The sequence below is a fragment of the Tyto alba genome, unplaced genomic scaffold, assembly GCF_018691265.1.
Source record: "Tyto alba isolate M040663 unplaced genomic scaffold, T.alba_DEE_v4.0 Super-Scaffold_22, whole genome shotgun sequence".
Taxonomy (NCBI): domain Eukaryota; kingdom Metazoa; phylum Chordata; class Aves; order Strigiformes; family Tytonidae; genus Tyto; species Tyto alba.
The window spans coordinates 11,880,020-11,904,971 of NW_024881296.1; the positions used below are offsets into that span (position 1 = coordinate 11,880,020).

At 38.0% G+C, this 24,952-nt stretch overlaps 1 protein-coding gene across 3 annotated transcripts in view; it reads right to left on the reverse strand.

Moving 5' to 3' along the window:
- AKT3 (AKT serine/threonine kinase 3) overlaps positions 1-24,952 on the reverse strand; it is a 160,682-nt gene that overhangs the window by 76,145 nt on the left and 59,585 nt on the right. The window contains exon 3 of one of the 3 annotated variants that reach the window (XM_042795881.1): positions 13,648-13,723. The exons of the other annotated variants lie outside the window; for them this stretch is intronic. The gene's annotated coding sequence lies outside the window, so the exon portion shown is untranslated. The remainder of the gene's footprint in view (positions 1-13,647; positions 13,724-24,952) is intronic. 3 annotated transcript variants of the gene reach the window in all.

The following is a 24,952-nucleotide window of genomic DNA, read 5'->3' on the forward strand; positions in this document are numbered from 1 at the left end:
AACCGGGCCTAGGACTTCTCACTGTTTGCAAAATGCCCAGAACTGGCCATCCCAGGGGCTGCACTGGTCCTGGACTAAACCCGGCCCATTAGTGCTATTTACCTCCTCAGCACCCTGTAGCTATGTAGCTTTTAGACAATTCAAAGGTCAGAAATAAGTTTACATCCATCTGACACAGAGATTACTCCTTCAAAGGCCAATCTCAAAATTCATGAATCGCATCTTCACCTTTCCATCGCAGCAATCAACTAACTGTCACTGAAGTTCAACATGGGAATTTTTAATACGGCCTTGATAATAAACTTGATCACAATTTACAAGGATTCTGACAATGCCCACAGCTTAAAAATCAAACTTCAGCCTTTAACATTTCTGACTTTCAAGTTGTATTTAAGCAGAGAAGTGGGGTAGGGAGTAGGAGATAAAGAAGAGGAAAGAATGAGAAAAATTAACTCTAGGCTATCTGTCCTGGCGTGTTTCCTGGCTCCCAGAAGCAAAACTCTTCCTATTTATTCCTGCTTCTAGATAGCAGGGTACCTGCTTGATTTTGTTATCTAGATATTTTCATATATTTAGAAAGAAAATTGAAAAAGTCAAAGTGTTATTTAATTTGACAGCAAAATTAATACAGCTGATATAGCACTAGTTACATTTGTACTCAGAGCTTTCTATCTCAGATCTCAGATCTCTGGTGTTAGTTCGGCTGGGCACATCCCTACTGACACTGCCAGTCTGAACTGATCTCACAATGCAAAATACCAGCTAACATAGAAACAAACAATAAAAATTACCCCCAAAAAAGAAAATTCAACAACAGTCATGAGATATTTGTAAATTAGAGAAGAAATACAAGTGCAGTAGGGGAAAACAAATGTAAAACTTTAAAACCAACAACAGTGAAAAACTAGATCACTAAATAAAGACAGGAAGACATTTATTGAATTCGGTTTGCTGAATACTTGAAAACAAAATAATCATAGGCCTAAGTAAAGGTATGACTCGTATTTTAAAAACATTTAAAGTATGCCATATGACAAATTTGCTGAAATCTGCATGGATTCAAAAGTTGAACCCAAAACAAAACCTTACGTATCAGATCATCCAATATAAGTTTTTAAAATACTAACATCCTAGTTGCTTTCTTAAACAGATCATAAAGAGAACCTTCCATACAATTCTAATAAATTAGATCTTTAGTTGTAACACTAACTGACTTATGAGAGAAAGTGCCTGTTACTAGGTTTAAAATCTATGAAGGTCTTAGTCTTATCTAGAAGGTGTGTTAACTGGAAGGCAGGCACCTAAAATTACTGAAGAAGAGTTCAAGGACAGCATGGAGAGAATACCAACATGCCTGAAACAGGCCACCCATCCAATGGTTTAGGTTTCAAAGAGAGACCTCCTTTTCATAAGGAATAAATGAGACAGGGAGATAAGCAGACTGCTCTAAGAATCAGAGCTGATAGGGTAAGTACACTCATTAGTCACTTCAGGAAAGAACAGAAGCCTTTGTTTACTTACCTACACACTCTCCAGAACCAAACCTGTAGAAAAGGAGACCATTCTAGCAGGTGCCCTTAAGAGACCCAGCACACCCTTCCCTGATCACTTTTACTCCTCTTTTTCTTAGGAAAACACTCCAGATTGCATTTGGCTTCTACTAGGCACTCAGAGTCTCTTAATCAGAAAACTGAACACATTTTTTTTATCATCTACTGAGTTATACAGCTGATATTCTGCCTGGAGAAAAACCATTAGAAGAGTATGACTAGCACTTCCAAGCTCCTCTGAAGAGAGCTAGAGACTGGACAAAAGCTAATCACAAGAAGATATAAATATTGAATGATGTATAAGTATCAGTTTATCCATGAGTACAGCTGTACCTCTGTGTTTGCCCTGAAAACTATAGCCAGATGCAAGACATGCAATTTAAAAGCAATTGCAAAACACTACGGTTTCATAAGGATCCACATCTTCTTTCACAGACGTATTTCTTTGAAGAATGTTCCTCCTAAATGGTCCCCCAACACACATCACGGTCCGACTGATTTTTCAAAACATCTGTATAAACGCACACAAACAAACAAAAAAAAACCCCTAGATTTGTCTTCAAATGACCAATATTCCAATCTGTCTTCAAGGCCTATACATGAATATTTATCATCTGACCTTTATTTATTTTGTAATTTAATTAACAAATGGGTGAACACTTTTGAAGACTAAAGTAAACAGTGGTATGAGTGAACAGTTCACTTAGCTGCTCAAGTGGTCTGATGGCTCTCAAGATGCACTCTAGGTGCTCTAACTGCATTCCTTCTACAAAATCTGCTTAAAGACAGAAAAACATTTTAGTCCATAGTTCTTAACAGATATGTGCTTACTGAACTGCTTTGAAAGAGAAATCCTCCATACAAAAAAAACACTAAAACATAGCAGAGAACAAATACTTCCACATGCCTTCTAATTTACCAGCCCTGCATTAAAAAAAAAAAAAAAAAAAGGTATGCTTTACAATATGAGCAATATTAAATTACTTTAAAGATATCTGGAGTGTATGTTTATCAAATACCTCAACACAAGAAAACAACAGGAAATTTACATCTGAAATTCATTAATTGAAGTGAAAAGAAATTCCAAGAGAGCAAGTCCAGGCCGGCTAACCAAACCACAAGATATCCTGACAATTTAATGAAATGGAGCTGTGGTACTTAAAAAAGCAGTGGATCTGCCATAGAGAATTAATCAGTTTGTACCCTGCTTCCTGCTGAGTTAATGTAAGCTAAATTATTATTTTGCTTAAATTTACACCCTTCTAAGTTGAAAAACATGTTCGTTTAGGATCTGTTTATTAGAAAGTAAGAGGTCTCTAATTTCAACCACTGCAGCAAAGAAAGCCAAGAAATTCCTACATCATTTTAATTCTATTCAAAGTTTTTAAAGCTACTTGAGAAAAGGGGCACTAGAATATGCGTCTCACAGATATGTACAGACAACAAATACATACATACACACACACACACAAATAAATACAAATGTAGGATCAGTTTTAGGCTGTTGGGGTCTGCTTTTTTAATAGCTATTGAGAATGCACCCAAAAGACTAAATAAGACAGCAGTACGTTCTTGCAGCACATGAAAATGCAATCTGATCTTCATGCAAAAAGCACCATCATAACATGCAACTCTTTAATTAATGTTTTATTTAATAATACACTGGTTAACAACAGTAACAAAGAATGCTTAATGAAGGTTTGTTTAGAACATGACCCTCATGGCTGGCTCTGTATTCTCCTCTGTACCGCAACCTTAATGATTTTCTTTTTTGCCTTTGACAGCTAGTAACAAGAAACCTGCCTTCAGGACATTTCACAAAATATGTTTATTCTAGTGATGCAATGTTTGTAGTTTTGATACTGAGGAGCTTTACAAAAGAAGAGCTTTCTAATAAACCATATGAGTAGTCAACAACTCTGTGTTAGACAAACGTATTACTCAAAGTTTGTAATTTTTTTACTTCACCTCAGAACTCAAACACTTCAAACAGATACTTCATATCAGATTCAGTGATTGCTATTGTTAGCCTTACCTCTTCCAATCCTTAAGCATAAGAAAATTTAGCAAATCCTGAAAAATTATTCAGTAATTTAAAATTAATATTATTTTTAAAAAATGCATTAAAAAAAAAAAACACTTTTGCAAAACATCTACATTTTCAATATGTAAATGGTTTTAGAGGTGTGAAGGGAATATCTTTAATATACAGTGCGGATAAGCAACAGAAACCTGAGTTCAAAAACTTGCTTCCTTAAAAGAAGCTACAGCTGCCACACAGACATAAGTGATATTTAAAGGAAGGAGAAAGGAAAAAAAAAAAAGGGGGGGGGGGGGGGGGGAAACACACACACACACACACAAAAAAAAAAAACCCTCCAAGCAGAGAACACTGAAAATCTCTCTCTTCTCTGTGTCATCAATTTACTAAAATGGATTTAATAAAAATAATACACAAATGTTGTTCTTCCTTCCTTTTTTTCTTTTTCTTTCTTTTTTAAGAGACTTTTTTTTAAATCAAACTCCAGTTCCCCTACACTAACATTTAATCAACAGAGCCAGAAAATCTGAATTTATCTAAGAGCATTAAACAAAATTATATAGAAGTAAATAAAACAATTTAACCATATGCAATTTTTCTTTAAGAGAAACAACTGTAATTAATGTCAGGTCAAGTAAAATATCAGAAGAAATGCCAGAGGTTTTGAGATTGAATTTACTTACCTTGGCCCTCTGAGGGCAGTGTTACCTAACACACGATTAGAAGCATCAGCAGACTATTTGATTAAGTCAGTAGACACTAGTAAGTGTAAAGCACTTCTGTTAAATATTTACTTACTTCTGATTTCATGATAACAAATTTTCAATCCAGTTCAAAGCCACCGCAAAAAATAAGTGTTAAAAAAAACTAAAAAGTATACCTGTCCTCATGATTCAATATAGGTCCTTCTATCTAATGTAAATGTGTAATTATATGTCATGCAAAATATTTGACAAAATCTTATTGCATACCAAAAAATTAAATAAAACTATGGTTTTTCCTCACATGCCCTAGCATTTTAATATCTGGTTTTATTATATACCGTCTCCCAAGTATTCACCAGCAGTTCAAAGAAAATGAGAATTTGGAACTAACGCTTTTTGATTATGTCTTTTACACTGTTAGACAGTGACTATTTATTTATACTGTTTTCCCAGCATTCCCAGTAACGCTAAATGACATTTTGAGCACATCTGTACTTACATTAGACATATGAATTTTTCCAGTCACAACTGAAAAACAGGAAACATTTCATGCTATGGGTGGGCATCGGCTTATACCACAGCTAAGCTTCCATTAAGTTTCCTGCAAATTGTGGGATTAAGGCAAAACAGTGCAAGTGCCCTTCACTGTCCGCGACATAGCAAGGATCCAGTGCAGAAATAAAGACTGGTCAATTTATGTTCAGTAATTCACAGCTGCACGGCCAGAAACCAGTGGAAACCACACAGATGTTACGATTCTGCAGAAGGCAGCAAGCAGCCTCGGGAACAAGGGTCCCCACGTTCCTCATCGGGGCAAGGGGGGAGGAAAGCAGGGACAGCCCTCTGCTCCATGCCAGCCAAGGTGCACGGCAGAGCTGGCAAATGGCAGGGTCTCTTTTCCTGAAGCAACAGCAAGTAGCGACCAAAGACAAGGGCTCCTGTGAGGACAAGGGGGTACTTTCAAACAGAGGTGCAGTCACCAGGCCGGGCAAAGCCACAGAGCAGCTCCCCAAGGTCTCGGCACGCACCTCTGCAGCTAAAGCGACAAGGAGGACCAATCTCCTCGAGGGCAGGTTTCTCCCTGCTCTTACTGTGGGGTTTTCTTCCCCTCCAGGTTCTCAATGCAATGTACGAGCATCTTCCACTTACAGGCTCACTGGGGTTCAAACCACCAGGCGCCCTGACTTTTTCATTACAACTGTCCTATCTTGTATAGATGCAACAGTACTTCAGCTCCTGCTGTTTATTCAACCCTTTCCTGTTGCATTAATAATCTTTTCTCTAAAATATCAAAAAACCTAGAGGAAAATATTCAATAACAGAGACATACCACTATTCAAACGTAAATGCAGTTTTCAAACTGGGCATCCACCATATCCACACAAAATTACTGATGTGTTTTGGCATCTCATGGAAAATAAATGTTCACAGCACATAATCAATTTTCATATGCACGAAATTTTGTCCTTTTAAAAAACTGTACCAGAAATACTGAGTTATCTGACATCCTGACAAACTGAGAATTGACCTTTACCACGTCCATTTTGAGCCAGCAGAAAGAACAACTTGCCAGTTTCTACATTACTCTCACTTCCCCTTCATTCTTGAAGGATAAGAATTAGAACAATAAATAAATTAAATAGAAGTTGATATGAGCACATGCTGTCTGGAAAAAAAGAGTCCTGTATTGCATCAGCATCCCTGAACAACAAAGGAGATCAATATTTTCTAAATATGCCTGCTATTCAGGAATGGAAAACCAAGTTCTAGAACCTGGAAACATTTAGGGACACTGCTCACATTTTCTAAATTTCTCTCTTGCATAAGGATTTATATGATCAAAGCCCAAAATGCTACACTATTTAGCTGCTTCTCAAAGCAGTTCTGTAGTTTTTATTAGTGTTGAGATGTATTTGTGGTAAAAGCAAAAAAACATTTTAGAACATTGTCTCACTTTTTTTTTTTTTTTTTTTTGTAATAGCTAAAAAACTTCACATTCTCAGTACTTTTAAATATTTGTTATTTTTTATATAGGACTATCAGCATCAAGTGGTACTTTGTATAACAGAAAAAATATTACTTTTCTTACTTCTGTTTTTATCAAGTGCTAGTAGACCAAGGGATTTTTTTCAGATTTTGAAAATACTTTAAGAGTAGGACAAGTATACAAATATTCATCTATAAATTACACTGAATAAGACAGTCAGCTACAGGAGCAACAATTTAAATTCACCTACTAGGTACAAATGTATATATTAAATCAGACAATTAAAATGTAAATGCTTTTTACATGTAGCTACGTAGAATTAAACATCTTAATATTCTCTACTTACAACATTTTGTAAAACAGCCAACTCTAGTTTACACAAGAAATCTCAAACTTTCCCTTGTTTGCAAAAGAATATGATAAGTTTGACAATAGCATTATCATTCAGCTGAGTTTCTTTGACAGATTAATGTGTTGTCAAAAATTATGTGACTTTCCCCTCTTAAAACTGGTATACTTGCTAGCATGTCTTCACAAAGCAAACTGTCTCACGTTTAAAACTGGCACATTGCAATAATTTTAAAATAGCTCCTCTAAACTTTCTCCTTGTCACTAGGTGTGCTCCTAGACTCAGAACTTGCCAGGTGCCAAAAAGCCCGCACCAACATCGTTCAGCTACGTGTCTTCCTCAAGCACATCGCTAAAGTCAACCGTTTTGCTTTATTGTTTAGCCCACATCGTTTGCAAAGAACAGTCCGAGATACGCAGAAGCAACTGCTCGAGTTGAAAGAACAGCTCCGTTAGCGCTGTACACATCAGGAGAACTCTTCGGTTGCATGAAATGCTTCGCAATAAGCAGCGGTGCAGGCTGCCCAGAGTGACCCGGGCTTCACACTGGCAATGACAGAACACAGAAAACGGCACAGGTCTGTGGAGAAAAACCTACAGCCCAACCAACAGGCAAAAAGCAATTCTCCATGCGCAGTGCTGTTGACCTCTGTCTAGGCTCAGATGCAGAAATCTGTAGCTGGGGTAAGAGGCAGCTACACCTGAGTTCTCAGTTAAAATCAAGTTGACATAACCCAAAACTGACTTCTTCCACTCTGCCACAGTGATGATAAAAGGGGTCATCAAATGCTCCCATCAGTAGTTATTGTTATCAATGACCTACAGACCTCATGCTTATTAGACCTAAGACAGAACACACAATAAAAAGGGGGTCCCCTAAACTTTTGGTGAGGGCTTGGTGGGAAAACGTGGTTAGGTTAATTCAGGTAATATTTAAGTCATGCTGTGACTGAGCAAAAAACTCTGATATATACCAATAACCAGAAGACATGTCTGCAATCCAGAGTCACAGTGCACCTCAACCACTACTTCATTTTCCATTTTTCAGTTCAATGCAGGTATCAGAATGTTGAATTTCACATAATAAAAGAAAACTAATTGTTTTAAAGCTTCCATTTTTTTATCTTTGAAGCAAGAGATCACCTGGATAAAACAATGCTTTCATTTAGCCTTTCTGGGCTAACAATTTCCCTCCATGCTTGTATCATTTTCACATTTCTTTCACATTATCCTGGAAACTTAGTGGCAGCAGAAATCACCAAACAAGAAATAAGAAAGGATTTTAGTGGAAGAAAGAAAACTGTATTCCTGTAGACAGATCAAAATTTATTTTATGTGCAACTGTCAAAGAGGAAAATATAAGTTATGCCTGACCAGCTCCTTGTCTTTGGAGAAAGAACTGAAAATAAGATCAAGTGAAAGAGAAAATTAGTTGCTAATCGCATTCTAACCCCTAGCATTTACTTGTCTACTATATAATACTAGACAATCACCAATTGGCAATTTCTGCATAAGAAAAGCTCAAGATGCAATAGTAGGGGTATGCAACGTATCAGCCTTGAGGTAGACAAAGCTATGTACGAACTTGTATAGCACCTGTCCACCAAATATGTGAGACTGAAATAACTGCATTACTCTTTCTACTTCCACAAGTACCAAATTTATCAAGTTGGTTTTGTGTTTTTTTTTTTTTCTTTAAAAAAAAAAAAAAAACACCACCACATGGAGAAATCAAAAGTTTTGTTCTCTACAAGAAAAGCCTCTTTTTAGGAATAAACAACAGAGGGAGGGAAGATATTAAACTCCTGAACTAATTAACAGAAGTAAAGGAGGCGGTGGGGGACAATGATAATTAATATGTACCCTCCTCCTAACCAAATCTCCACATACATTCATTCTGTATATGCACACACAACAGCAGCATCATAAACCGTCTCAAGTTCTTGCCATTATTCAGTTCGACATCTGCACATGTTTATGCGTCTCTCCAAACAACCTCTTGAACACCCTGCTGGAGCTGTCATTTTTTTCTTCTCCCTATCTGGCAGATGGCAAGTCAACAATCGGCATCAACAGCAGCCGAATATCTCCCCCCTCCATCCGACCCCCCTAAACAGACACAATAATAACTTCTTTGTGCTTCCCCACAATGCAGCTGCTTAAACCATTTCGCTACAAGGCTGCTTTGCCTTAATAAAAAAAAAAAAAAAAAAAAAAAAAAAAAAAGAAAAAAAAAATCCCTTCTGTCAAGTCTAAAAAGCAGCATAATGTTAAGCAAGCTAAAGCCACAGCACAGCTGCAAACGGGCAGACACATTGACAGCTCCTCCCTTAACAAAGCCCTGTGAATTGAAGGGGGTTCATCTGAGGCTCACACAGTAATTAGTATAAAAAAGTCCGACAGCCTCTATTATGCTAGGAAAAAAAAACTGGACAGAACTGGGCTGCTGTTTTGCGTCAAGAGTTCTGCTGCAGAGTAGATAAATCATGTTGGGTTTTTTTCCTCTCTTTTTAAAGACAGTAATAAGGAGGATGAGAGAAGCTAATTTGAAAACTTGGACACAGTAATTGTACCATATGGTGAGCATTTATCCCTTCTGAAATACACGCTAACAGTCACTTACATGCACAGTGCTTTGTTTTACAGTTGTTATTCTCTCTACCATATTCATAAAATGGATCTGAATATCCGATACTCCAGAGAAGTTGTGTGTAATTAGCAGCAAAACTGCCTGAGCTTAATATATTGGCCTACCACAGCAATCTAGTTAATTGCAGAAAATCCCATGCCCCCAAATTTAAATAGTGTCCACTTCAAGATTTTTTATTTCTCTCAAACTGGCTAAATATCACACATCATAAAGTTCAGAGAAGTAATTTATTGACGCCAATACTCCTTGATACTCTTGACTCTAAAACACATGAGCAGGAGGTATTTTCCTTTTCATCCATGCAGCATAGAGGAATTAATTCAAGAACCATTTAACAGTAATCCCAAAATATTTTGGTTCTGTCATATTTGGGAAAGGAATTGCTCCGTAAACTTGAAGGTGAAACTGAACTTCAGCATGGGGCACGGGAGGGAGACAAAGACTTCATATCCACCTCCCCACCTCTACCCCCATTTTCTTCCTGGATCGCATTTTGCACTATGTTTGTTAGCAATCTAAATGCTTCACCCATAAGGACCTTCAAAATTGGGAAAATATACCATCACCCCCCTCAGGGTCTGCTTGCTCTCTACCACACAGTTCCAGCTTTTCACCCTTCTCATGCCACCAAATCATCCTGGAATCACAGAAGATACGGAACCAGTTGAGTGGAGCTGGGAGAATGTAGGAGTCGTTAAATAAAAGAAGGACTGTACTTAAATGGCAAAATTAATAAATCTTAGAAGGACTGCTTACAGAAAATAACATGTAGCGAACTTCCAAGTAAGGGAAATAAAAAGCTCCAGAAAATAAAAGATGCAAATTTGGTGGAAAATTAACCAGACATAAAATGAAGTCTGCAGCTGAGTATAATGGTACTTGCAAAGAACCAGAATGGTTTCTTTCTATTGGTCTTTACCTCAGAAGACAACAACAGAAATCTGCTTCAGGTAACAGAAAAATATTTTCACTGTCTCTGGATCAATAAGAGGGTATTGGAGCAGAGTGCCAGGTACTAGTGAGTCCCAGAACTAGGCAGAATACATCCACAATTACTAAGAAATTTTAAGTAAGGTGGCAAAAACTGGCTACCCTTCAATAATGACAGTTAAACTGAAGGATTATATATAAATGGAGAATTACACCCCACACCCCCAAAGAGAACCAAAAAAGTTTTTTTAAAAAAAAAAAAAAAAAACAAACAGCACCAACCTTGAAAATTTCAAGTCAACTAGCTGGATGGTAATCAAAGAAAACTGTTTATAATTCTGTTTTTAATCATACATTTAAATAACACAAACTGACATAAGATAAGCAAGACAGAACTGCCTTTGAGTAGAAAAATCATGCCCATCATACACATGGGATTTCTTTAAGAATGTCAAGAAAATAAAAAGGATAAAGACTAACTGACACAATTTATTTCAACTTTTAAAAAGCTTTTAATAAGTTTAAGGGAACAGCAGTTGTGTGGATGAAAAAAGCTGTGTGGTGGAACAGAACATCAATAGGAAACTGGGTAAAAAAAAGAGGGCAAAATAGGATTGCATAGTCAAATTTCAATCCATGATGCTCTACAGTTGTCTGTTAGGGACACTTTTAGTTAATATATACAACAATGATCTAGGATCACCACCGCACATCCTGCAAGACAGTAAAACTATTCAAGTTTATTAAGAACGTGAAGAATTTCAGAGTGGCAAAGCTATGCCAGTGGGCTGAGAAACACCAGATGAAATAGAGTGAAGAATTACTTGAAATAATAAACACTTACAGAAATAACCTGAAATACTCACGGACTGTGCTTAGTTTAAATTAACCACTATAGAACAACTAAGGTAGCCTTTGCTAAAGTATGAAGTACTGATAAGAAATAAAAATGTTACCATTTGTAAAGTTACACAGTATTAGAAACACCGATAATATTATTATTCTATGATAAACAAATAAATTACAGTTTTGCTAACTTTTTTTTTTTTTTAATTACAAGAGAACAGAAGGGCTTCAGAGAAAAAAAAAAAAAAAAAAAAGAGAAAAGAAAGGAAAGAGAATGGAGATAGAGAAAAGCAGAGTGAGGAGAGAAAGACTGGATTAGGCTTGGGTTTCAAAGGAGGGACTATGACAAAAAGATTCAATGACACAAATGTCCAGTAGTAGAATACTACTGGCACAGGAACACATTTTCAGAAGAGTTCAGGAGCAGATTTTCAAACATTCAGCATCTACAATTCTGAATTCTGTAACATCACCGCGTAACTAGCAGTTTGCACCATGGCAATGCCAGCCACTCTCCCACCAATCCCACACCCAATACCTACTGGCACCTTTAGAAAAAGCCAGCCTCTCCTTGAATGCTGTGAGGCATCTCCAAACTTGTGTGAGCACTTTTTTCTTAAAAAACGAAAATCTCACATTCTGGAAACTGGAGTAAACATTCAACTTACTCAGGTTCTTCCTTTAATTGCGATGCATATTTGCATTTTTGTCCTAGCACAAATCTGGTACTAGCCAAGGAGTACTGGTGGTGAATGAAAGTGCCAGCCCTTGGCCACCTTGTTTCACCCTAAATACAAGGTACCACCAGCAGAGAGCCTTTGGGAAGGTGAGGAACACCCCGAGGAAGTGTGCAGTGCATCCCATGGGCCACTCCCCTGCACCAGAACTGCCATCCACCCAGCTGAGGCAGGTCGGCAAAACGATCTCACCAAAAGCACACCCCAAGAAAATAGGTTTCGACCAGATCGAAACAATTTCAGCTCACTGTACAGCTAGTAAGTATTGGCACAAAGGAGAGATGAGGAGTAATTGGCTGGGGGCAAGAAAGATGCAAGGGAGAAGGGGCATCAGTATGAATATATGCAAAATTAACTACTGATTAATTGGACTGCTGTTCTACCTTGTGATTGCAATTCTTATTTTCCTGTTAAGCTAGAAAATCAGGTTCAAGTGATACAGATCTCTAAGATCAACTGTATCTCTAAGCAACGATGCCACAACTGTTCTGACACAGTATTAAACCAAGAATTTCCCTAATACAATTTCACATTCTATACAAGCAAAGTATATTCTGACATATGTGTCAGAACATATTCTGACATTTCTTTACACATGTACACAGCAATTACAAATAAAAATACGTAAACTATAAGGAATATGTACAGATCTTTGTACTCTGGCAAGTAATCGAAAAGTCACTTAAAATTCGATTTGAAAAAAAGCTAGAAATACAACACTTTGACATCTATTTGAGAAGTAGTTATTACAATGTAATGATATTAACAGAATCTCAGCAACACAGAGATCCCAATATAAATTGATATTTTGAGTTAACCGTGCAATACTTCCCATACTAGAAACAGTGCCAAGAAGATAAGAACAATTTGGTCAGTATTTTCTTAAATTCACAGACTATAATCAAAGTAATAGAAGCTAAAAAAGAACAACTCAAGTTTTTAACCTCCGGATTCTACATAATTCTAAAATATTTCACTGCCTTCAAATGAAAAAAACTGCTCATAACACCCACATAAGAATCATAATACAGTTCAATTTTAATATACATATTTTACAGTATGTTGTCTTGCATGATTTTATTATATTACAATTGCAATAAATATTCACGCAAGTGAGGTGTTAAAAAGCCTTTTGCTTCAAGTTTTTCCGGTCCTCTGAATTAAAAAAGCTTGACTGATTAGCAGAAATACAAAATTCTCAACCCTGTAATGTCACTAGCACAAAATTTTTGCCTCATTTTCAGTCACTTTAGAAACTTTTAAAACAGAGCTATAAATTATGAACCCCAAAATTCCAGCCACAAGATGGAACTGAAAGATGACTGACCTGGATAAGGTACATAAATTTATCTAGACAATCTAAGGATGAGGTTTGTTACTGTTTTTCCACTAACAGACACACATTTTGTGGTTTTTCTGCTATAAGCATACTTCTTTTCCTAATTTGAATTACTGAAAAGTTTTTAATGACTTAGCCTCCAAAATAGTTCTGATTCAAAAGGCAGTCCAATAACTTATAGAATGACCTTAAACAGATCTCAGCAAATGCTACAATTATTTTATTCAATGCACAAGTCAAATTCATACATGAGAAAACACTGATAATCTCCTCCTACATGTGGTCTTTTGGAAATTCTGTTTATACGTAGAATAATTAACTGGCACCAAATATTTAACATTTGTGACACCAAAATAATAGGGACCAATATGGAACTGTAATTGTCAAAAAATGTATTTTCATTACTATTGAATTAACTAAACAGATCTGATATGGTTTCAGTGTACATTTTTTTCCTCTAGAAAGTAAATAGCACAATTTTCTAATTAAGAAAAACAAAATGGAAACTGACTTACAACACTGACTTCAAAATCCTTGTGAAAGTCTGTACTGGTGATGTCACAAATGCTGTCACATCTGAGCGGGTATTGTCTGTAGAAGGTTCAGAAATGTCCATTTTAATCAAAACATTTATTAGAGGTAGTTGTGTCTTTTTTTTTTTTATTTTAATGAATTACAGAATTCCTTAAGAATCATGGTTGCAACTCCCTTCAACAATAACAAATTCGGTAAAAACTAAATAGCTGAAATATAAGGATCTGTTCTATAACGGATATAGAAACCCATGTAAGAGTGAGGGGAAATCCATATTTTATGCTTCCACCAGCCTTTAATAATAATGTTCGCATAACACTCACATTTTCTAGTTTGCTTAAAATGAACTACAAAATTTCCCCAGAGTAATAAAATGCCAGTGATAAAGTGTCACAAGACAGAAAACACAGTTTCTCCAAGCTTTCAGTTATTTTTAAGTTAAACCTTTTAACTTCATGATATTTTAAAGCCATGTATTATCTTCCATTTCTCCCCACTGCAAAACACTAACCACTGAACAATCATTTTTCTAATGTCAAGAAATCCTCACATTACTGGTCCAAATCCCAGAGACAGATATGGGGACACTTGTTCACTTAGATGCAAGTTATAAGTGTCTGAAAAAGACCTCTTCCTTCTCTCCTTTTTCCCTGTGTAATTTGGGAGCATGGCACCACCAAAAAGACCATGCTGCACTATGAGAGGGATTTGTAAAATGCCTGAAACACTCTTCAACATTCATCTTCCTATTCAGAGCATAACTATTTATATACTTAAGTTTCTTTTGATGCAAGTCATCTACGTTCTATAACAATTTCTGCATGTCCCTGGTAAAGATAAACAAAGAAGCCTTTCCAATGAAGACTTACAGTGAGAAAAATTAATTCAGGTACAGAACTTCTTAAAACATCTTTTAAAATGTGACATAAGAGCTGGAACAAATGACAACGGAATAAAGCTATGCTTTTATTTCAAATTCCAAAGAGAGAAAAAAAAAATATCTCATGCCAGAATGAGGTATGAGGACATATGGGCAGTCTATCACCTGACTACCAAACAGCAGTACTAAAGCTGACACATGTTTGTTAATCCCGAGAGGTAAAACACTGCTTTGTCTTCCGGAGGTCATGCTGCAGATGAGTGCCCGTTATGATGCTGATGCATTTTTCCATGCTGACGTTCCCCGGGGAATTTGAGTTCCCCGTCAGAGAGAAGCAACACCAATTTTTCATCTCCTCTCAGAGTCTTCCATATTTTTGTGTGCGTGTAAGAATAGCAAGCATCAGCAGCACAGCTGAAACAGTTTTAATAAAAGCTTTTCTTCTGGATGTCTACAGTTTAATTCAGTTAAATTTTATTCCAAGACTATTTAGTTTTTAGTGACAGCTGGATCTTGTACCAACAGATCACAGATCGATAGGGAATGGCTGAAATTTAGTGACATGATTATTGGTTACAGACAGCAAGCCCTCTTCAATCTGAGATAACTCCCCTCCTTGGAAGTGTTCAAGACCAGGTTGCATGAGGCTTTGAGCAACCTGGTCTAGTGGAAGGTGTCCCTGCCCATGGCAGGGGGGTTGGAACTAGCTGGTCTTCAAGGTCCTTTCCAACCCAAACCATTCTATGAATAAGGGGAGGAACATTTCCCACAGATCTGGCCATTCTCTCAGGCACTTTTTATCTCTGTATAAGGCAGAATAAGGTGAGGTCAAGAGATCAATGATCAGTAAGCTATAGAAACACTCTAGTCCTCTACCTGTTTCTCCTTCCTCCTGAAATGTCTGTTTTCAGACTCCTCTAGTTACAACAAAACCCCTCAGAGAATTCCAGGTGCAATTTCTCATTATACCTCAGCTGTTCGGGCTGAGGAGAAACCCTGCCTCCTCCTCCTCCTTCCAGTCCTGCAGTCCAGTGGTCTTCCTTGTTTGATCTGCCACTTCTGCAGCTCACTAGTCCAATAGCAAAAAAAAGGGGGGGATGGAGAAGGGCAGGAATAGGACAGTTTCCTGTAAGAACAGAAAACTGACCCCATCAGCTGGAAAGTCATATTCTTGCTAAATTCATCACAAGGTGACAAGGGTGTACGTTCCAAGCCGGGTCTATCTGAACTCCCTCCTTTATTAGCAGCATACCATTACGTCTGATTTGGTATAAAAGAAAAACATCCTCTGGATGCTGTTTTCAAAACTTCCCTCTCCCCTTACACACTGGTCATCTGTTTAAAGGATCTGGTTATGTGAGTAACATGTGGGAGGGCTGTATGTGTATCTATTGTTGATTGTACAAGCACCAAAGCAGACAACATACAGCTTCTTGTTGTGGCCTCTGTTTGTATAAGGATGGTCGTGCTGCCTGGTTGCATCCTTCATGTGCATTTGCTCCTAAGTTTAGAGGAAGGAAATAGTAACACTCCTGCTTTCATTTAAGGAGGAAAATTAACAGTACAATATATTATACAATACTTCTAGCTCATTCCTTCTCTTAAGTCTGTATGTGTGCTACCACAAAGAATATTTTTATTCTTAACCCAGCATCACTCCATGTGCTATAAAGAGTGCCTTTACACTGTCTTTAAAGAACTCCATTTACTTAACATGTCAAAACAATATTAAGAAATTATTTGATTACCATGAATCAGTACCTTCACATAGAAAAGTGTAAAGGACTAATGGACTTAAATTAGTATAATGAGAAAACAAAAATACACAGCAAGAAAAGTATGTGGACACTCCACATTCAGTAAGAGAGCTCTAACTGTCCATGATACCAAGTACAAAAGTGCCAAACTGGTGGCAACAGCAGTACCCAGCTAAGAAAGGCTATGAAACACACTGGGAACTACAGTAAATTTATCTTTTAATATTGATACAGTGTTTCTCAAACAGCATGTCACTGGGAAGCTCAGCAAGGAGTAAATGGATTTTTACTGTTTCATTTGAATAACACTCTGACCAAGTCTTGGACGAATTCTCAACAAGTTTACATTTCTCTGCTAATCTATGTATCTTGTGTGCAAATCTGTACAGGACATTTTGTGATTTTTATTCATGGTGTCACATTTTAAGACAAAAAGGAACATCTCATTATGTCAGTATGACCTCTTCAAGGAAACAGGCCACAAAATTTTTGTGTTACGCATATACTGGTACAAAACTACTTATTTTTTCAGTGTTTATATTCCAAAATGCATTCTGTCTTGTTTTGAGGGTATCAAGATGCTCTCCTTTTTCTGTCTTTCTCTTAGTCACCCTCAACGTGGTTGTGAATACACCTGGATTCAACATTCAGTCATGGAGCTCCATTACTCCTTATGCTGCTACATTAAAAAGCTCTTTACATTTCCCCATTAAGGTTCTTTCTCATGGCAAGGCAATCCCACAGGTACTCGGGATCTCATGTTCTAAAGTCATTCTCTCCAACATTGCAAACATTATCATTTTAATTCTCTCCTATTACTCCAGGATGTAAATATTAATTTTAATAATAAATATTAAAAGAGAAACTGGAACAGAACTCATAATTCCCATCTCCCTACACTGAATTATTTCTCTGTATTCTTACTATGTATCTTGAAAGGCTGAAAGGAAACCATTTTCTACAAGAGAACTTGACTAAGAACTCTCAAGAATTGCAAGCATTAAAGAACCCAAAGATTTTATTTAATTCAATAGGTTTCAAAATTTTTCAGTTCATGGAACCCTAACATTTTCCAGCAGAAACATGAAGTCCTAAATACCAAGAGAAGTGCTGTGTCCTATACCCTGGACAAGTTGGCCGCTTTTTTCAGTAAGATTTTGCAGACTTCCAAAGCAATCTACAGATCCCCCTGGATTTGAAAACAGGATGGAAACTATTATTATTACTTTTAACTACTATAAACTTATTATTCTAAATAATGCTATTTCTCTACTGGTAGGTTTCTCCATCTCCCAGGAATCTATCCAAATGCTTCATGAGTAGGTTTAGCAGTACTGGAGTGGAAGAAAACTGGCCAAGTAAATCTGATGTACAAATATTCAACATCAACAGAAAAAATATAGGTAAAAATAAAAAAAAATAGTTAAAAAAAAAAAAGGGGGCAAAACACCAAACACCAAAAAACGGCAAAGGACCGGTCACAAACAGTCAGAAAGAAGACTACTGAAAATACTAGAAGGCCAGGAAAAATGGCTGCCAACATTCAAAAAGAAAATAAAGTAGTTCTCCCCTTCTCTCCCTGGTTCCCACCACCAAAATCCACCTGGATGTCTTAATGGAAAAGTTAAAAGATGATTACAAGGAGAAGGTCAGTATTAAGAATGGAAAGAAGGAAAAGGAAAGATGATAAAATATGTCAGGGCAATGTAAACACAAAATTAAGAGAGCTTCTTGCAAATGATGCTCATCATCATAACCAAGAATCCAGACAAGAAATCAGTGGGACTGCTCAATAAGAAAAGCAGAAAAAGGGAACTGAAGGATAACAAGGCCACAGCAGAGAAGTGCTACAAATAAAGCCCTGGTCTCTACTGCTAAACACACTGGGAAGATACCCAAACCCAGACTATTCCCTGTAGTAGATAAGTAAGTGAAAGCTAGATGATTTAATGTAAACATATAGGAATTATTAGATATCGATAACTCATCAAGACTGGATGACAGTTCACAGGAGTGCTGATGAACCTGAAATGTGAAAACACAGAGGTGCTGGCCAGGAAGTACGACCCATCACGACAAATGGCCACACGCCCAGAAGACTGGTGGATTGCCAACACAACTTCAAACAAAAAGGGACTCTAGAAAGGATCCCAGAAACTACCTGCGAGTCTGACTCCTGCTTCTGGTAAAGTCACTAGAGTCTATAATAAATAAGATCACAGAGCACATGAGACAACATGGATCTGTTGGGAAAGAACCATCACAGCTGCTGTGAAGGGAAAGCCTGCCTCACTAACCCGATGGAGTTCTACAAGAAGGGCAATAAACACAAGGGCAAAGGGCACCCAGTAGGCATGATGTGTTTGTCAAAGTTCCTTCCCAAATACACGTAAAAGAAATTAAATTGACAGAGAATTGGAGAGGAGGTTCTTATACAGTCTGAAAGTTGCGTAAAGAAGAGGAAACAAAACAAAGATTAATGATCAGCATAAGAAAGTGTCCTGGGTTGAGTGAGTGGTGGAGTTTTTTGGTGGCAGGGGAGGGGGCTATAGGGGTGGCCCCCTGTGAGAAGCTTCTCGAAGCTCCCCCAGCTCCACGTCAGCTCCACTTCTGTTTGGGAAATTGAGCCAATCGGCTGCGCCTCTGCGATAACGTATTTAAGAAGGGACGTGGTGACGGGCAGTGGCACTTGTGAGGAGGAGTCGCTGCAGCTGCGTGAACACCAAGGTCAGTGGAGGAACGGAGGAAGAAAGGAGGGGGGAGGTGTGCCGGAGCAGAGACCCCCCTGTATCCTGTGGTGAGACAGCAGGGCGGCCCCCCCCTGCCACCCATGGAGGTCAGCGGTGGAGCAGACATTGATTTATGGCCTGTTGTTCCTGCTCAGCTGATCAAGGTTCTGTGCCCGAAGAAGGCCGGGGTCTCATGGAAAAAGGTAGCCCCGCTACTGTAATTCAGCGCTGGGAGGATTGCAGCATGCGGAGGTGTCCCACGTCGGAGCAGCTCGGGAAGGGCTGCAGCCGTGGGAGGGACTCCAGTCGGAGGAAGTTAGTGACCCATGACGGAGCAGTGTGGGGAACGCTGCGGCCCATGGGAGGAATTCAAGTCAGAGAAAGTTTGTGGAGGACTGTCTCCTGTGAGAGGGGGACCACGATGGATCAGGGGGTAACAAGTTTTGGACACTCCCCTCACCGAACATGAAGGAAGTGGCAGCACTGACTGCACCCCCCATTCCCTGCCCCTGCGCCACTGGGGGAGGAGGTAGAGATATCGGGAGCAGAGCTGAGCCCGGGAAGAAGGGAGGGGTGGGGGAAGGTGTTCTCAAGATGGTGCAATGCTTCTCACTGTCCTACTCTGTTATGTGTTGTTAGTGTCTGTAATAAATGTATGTTCTTTTTTTCTTCCCCTAACGAGTCTGCCTTTTGCTCGTGATCATAAAAGGGGGATTTTCCCCCATCCCAGTCCTATCTTGAACCCCAAGCCTGGCTCTCTGTCCCTTCTCATTGCCGGAGGGGAAGGGAGAGAGAGCTGCTGCATTGTGGTTGGCTGTCAATCAGGCTTAAACCACGACAGAAAGAGAGTCGGAAAGTTCCCTAGTGATCCAAACTGGCATAATTTTTGTATGACATCTTCATCAATGACTTGGACAGTGGTGTGATCCATGAAATCTTACAGCTTACAGATAATATTACACTGTAGTGCATAGTCAAATACCTTGTTTATGGCATGGAAAACTAGAAGGATCTCATGAAATTGAGTGAGCAAAGATGACAAATGAACACTGAGTACATGAATGTGAGGTAATGTATCTAGTAAAAAAATACTCTAAATTATGCCTCACAGTGTTTACCTTAGAACCACAAATTATAGTTTAGTTGAGTCCTGGATTCACCACCGATGGCTCTATGAAATCGTAAGTTCACATACAGCAGCAGCCAAAATAACTTGACAGAACTCTGGGCATGTCAGAAAGGATACTGAGAACAAGAGAAAGGGTGCAATTTTGCTGTACAGAAAATGATGCTGTGCCCACATCTTCATTACCCTGTGCAGTCTCGTCTCCACATCTCAGGAAGTTTGGTGGAATTCTGAGAAAATACAGACAAGGGCAACCAAAATGATTCAGGGGATGGAGCAACCAACTTTTTCTAAGAGAAGATGAAAAGGCAGGGGCTTTTTAGTTCAGAGAGGAGATAAAGTTGAATTTTATGAAATCACAAAGGGAGTAAGTAAGCACAGAACAGCTGTTTACCAAACACTGCAATACAACAGTCAGGACACTTGGTGAAACAGGTCCGTGAGCATATACTAGAAGGATCACACAGAGCTACACCATCTAACTTTACTAATACAACAGTTCTGGACACTGTGAAAGTGCAAGAGGAATGAAAGGCAAATAAACAGCCAAGCTTGCAACCTCTCCCTAAACAGCATCTCCTCTGACACTGCTGCAGACAGAAAACTGGGCTAGATGGGCCACTGGTATGACTCAGTAGGCTGTTTCTTATGTTATGCTTAATTGACAAAAGTTTTTGCTGTTTTAAGTCAACTGCCTTGAAAGAAATAAAAACCACAATTTCTTCTCCTCTCTGCTGAACATATGAAAAACAGATTATATTATCACTTCTCTTTTCTTATTTAGCTTCAGTAACCTCAATTCATTCAACCTATACTCATAGGTCACACTCCTTACATCACTGATCACTCTCATTGCTGGTCTGTTTATAGTCTTTATAATCTTGAACTGCAGCACCCAGAAATGGATGCAGTTATCCAGCTAAGACCTCAAGTGCTCAACGGAGCAGAAAGATGCATCTTACAGACTCTATCACTGTTTATGCATGCCTGTGTTTACCTTCTTCACAACAGTGAGATACAATTAATTTCCAGTTTGTGATCCATTGTACCTTCTGGACCTTTTTCCAAAGGGCTACTTACCTAGCCACTCATTCTTCATTTATTTCTTTGTAAAGTACATCATACCAGAGTGCATGTCAAATTTGCTTTCCCTGAACAGCTTCCAGCTCCTCACATACCAAGCCTCCACACTACCAGTACCATTCTGAATTCTAATCCCATCCTCCAGCACACCTGCAGTCCCTTTCATTCTGGAAACACCTCAAAACATTAATAACCATTCTCTTTTCCATTACTCACCTCATCAATGAAAGTACTGCCTAGTCAAAACTCAGGAAACAGCCTATCAAAATGCTACTCCATATTTACTTCCATTGTGATACTAAACCTTCAATAATTACTCGGCTCAGTTTTCTAACAGTTTTGCTCTTAGAAACAAGCCTCACCATTTTTTCATCTAATCCACTATCTCTTGTTTCCTTATGAAAATGTTCTTTACAGAATATCAGAAGCCTGAATAAATCCAAGATACATCCAAAGCTTCTCTACTCTCTGCAACGACCGCTACCTTGTCAATAAAGGGAAATGTGAAGAGTTTGATACAACTTAACCTTACCAAATCCACAGTGACACATCTAATTTTCTAGATGTTCATAGCCTACTTGTTCTAGTGTTCTCCCTTAAGCTAAATTGAAGTTAAGCATTCTGCCATATTAAAACACATTTTGTTTGAACATAAAAAACCCATGAAAAGCAATCCAGATAATTTTCTCAGTGTTACTACATTACAGTCTATGTTATCCATACATTTTATCAATACTTTTGTATTTGTTTTCTAAAGTACTGAGCCTGTCAGACAGAGCCATTTGTAAAACTGATCACTGCAGAATACACGAAGAGTATCATCACACACATTCATCTCTCAAATTTTTAGACATACCTTCCAGTTTGACTTTGGGTTATATAAAAATAGGAAGGGAAAAAATTGAATCCAGCTTAGTCTCGCAAAATTATGAACGAAGGAAAAAAAGAATCCAGCTTAGTCTCAAAAGAAGCAAAGGATTTACTAAAGGTCTTATTCTTTTGTGTACAACAGGCCACATGACTGATCTTTAACTCTGACATTAACACAACATAGTAAGAGTGTTCCAGAATAATGGCATAATTAACTCAAAATGCCCACTGCAAATATAAATGAAAAACACCTTCAAATATTCAACAAATAGCACCTTGCCATGACTATTGTTATCTGCTGCTGCCAATCAGCATTGTTATGGTTGTACAAAGACTCCAGTGCACCAGACTGTCGCTAATTATGTATATTCAAGTGATTAGCAAGCACTTGTTGCCTCGTTCACACCACCCTCCAAACAGCAGCCTTTGAGAGGAGAATAGACTGCAAATTTATTGAGAGAACACTGTTAATCCTTTGGGGAGAATGTAAATGTAAACAGGACTACTCTACATCAAGGTGCTTTGACAACAAAAATCATCTGCATAAACACATGCTCAACAACAAACAGGTGTTCTATTTCACAACTAGCGCCCATTTGATGCTTTCAAGTAAGCATTATGCACAAACTGTTAGAAGTACTTTGAAACCAGCTGCAATTACTATAATTAGCTGTTTTCCTACACTTTGTGGGTTTGTTTTTTTTTTTTTTTTTCCTGTACCTGTTCAGTATTGTGTTGGTTGCAATCTGTAAACTCAAGCAAAGCTAAGGTTCTAGCCTCCTGTTTAAAGTTTACTATCCTCTTAATTCAGTATGCACTATGGTAAGTTCATACTTACCATTAAAGTGCCACCAGTGATAAGATGATGTTTGCATTAAGTAACTTAACAGCCCTACAAATGTCAGGTCACACATCTAACTCTCATCATAAATATGAAAACAAGGACAACTGCCAAAAGAGCATCATAAAAACAGTAAGCCTTCAATGTTCAGGGTTTCTCTTTTTTTTAGAGAAATGTCCCCAGGAACTAACAAGATTTATTTTTAATAACAAGAACTTCTAGTTTTATCTGACAATGGGCAGTGAAAAGTCTTGCTTGTAGACAGCTACTCATTCTAATATACTCCAAGTAAATGTTTTTAAAAATTATTTGGTCAGAATGCATATGCTTCCTTCAGTTTAATGAATACAAAACACAGACAAAGCACCTCTATATTATTTTTTCTTATTATTAAAATGATGTATTCAAATGTCTTTCTATTCTCACTCAGCATTTCAGGGCATCTGCACAGCTCTTGGTTCTCAGCAGTTCCAAATGCTCCACCGCAGTAACGCATTTCTACACGTGAGTTCAACAACAACAATGAACAAGTCTAGTGGCCTTTTCTCCAAAGTCAAACCCTAATGTGCTAATTTTGTAAGCTTGGCACTGCCACCTATAGCTAAAATCCAACTCTCCCACTTTATGATTTGCCAGATTTTAACCACTGAACTGAATAATTCCATATTCAGCACCTGCTGAGAGAAGATTTTTGTCACAAATGGAAAGCTTAACAAGCAAAGACGGGGACTGCCCAGGGGGTCAGAACACAGGTGGGAGGAAGGGTTAAAGATGATAAATACACAGTACTAGAAGGAGAACAGGCTACAGGCAAGAGAAAGAAGGAGGCCCTTTCACCTTGACTGAAAGAAGAAGGAAAAATCTATGATACTGTGCCTTTCCAAGACTAGAAGACAGCCTACTGCTGACAGCTTAACTTGACATTCTCCACCAATATCAAAATGTATCTGAGGTCCCTATAATGCTTTTTCCATCTGTAACAGAAAAGTTCTACTTTTGTCCACACCAGGTGATTTACAGAGTTCTGTACATTTTTAACAACGGCCACTACTTTCTTCCCACCAACTTCTGCTCAGCTGGAGAACGAAAGCTCCAGTTGTTGGGCCAGCCAAGCAATACACATTGGATTCATAGCATTTATTCCCTAAGAGACCAAAAGAATGACCAAAAAGATTAATAAAAAGTTGTAATATTACAAGATCTCCCACAGAAATGCCAGGAGCATCGTATGTATTGAAAATTTCAGGCAAACCTAACTTTTGGGCTTCTTCCAGAGAAACACCCTCCTTTGAGAAGCCCAAACAGGATGAAAACCCAATAGTTGCTCTCATTTTCTCCATTAGCTCTTATGGCAGAGATGTACGTAGTGAACTCAGAAGTTTCAATTGTACAAGCAACCTCCACAATGACATGGACGTTTCTTTTTCTCTGCTGCTTCTTTCTTGACAAACAAGAAAATCTGGCAAGTTATCAGAAAAAAAAAAAAAAAAAAAGTACTAGATCTACAGCTTGTATATTCAAAGATGAAAAAACACCAGATTCAGAGTTATCTTAAGCTTTTAATCTGCATTAACAGCTGTAAATTAGAGAATGTTGTCTTGTATTAGAGTCATCTTTGTGATTTGTATTCCTAGCTCTCACTCTGTAATCCCAAATCAAATTTCACAATACAGTAGCACCCAGCCACTGAAAAAAATGCAAACACTGCACAGCACCAACACTACCATTCATTTGACCTGCAGTAAAGTAATTCACGGAGTTAGACATTTCTTTTCAGCATAGGGTATTTTTTTATGTCAGTTTAATTCCTTGAACCAACACTGCTCTCTTAATGAACACTGCTGCTACACCAAAAGATGCAGCTGAAATGCACATACGAAGGTCACAGTTAGCAGCCCTTTCTTCCCGCTTCTAGAGAGAGCCAGACATTAGTTTAGCTAAACTAAGTGTATAATAATCTGTCTCAGCACATGAACAGGTATGTAATGGTTTCAGATAAC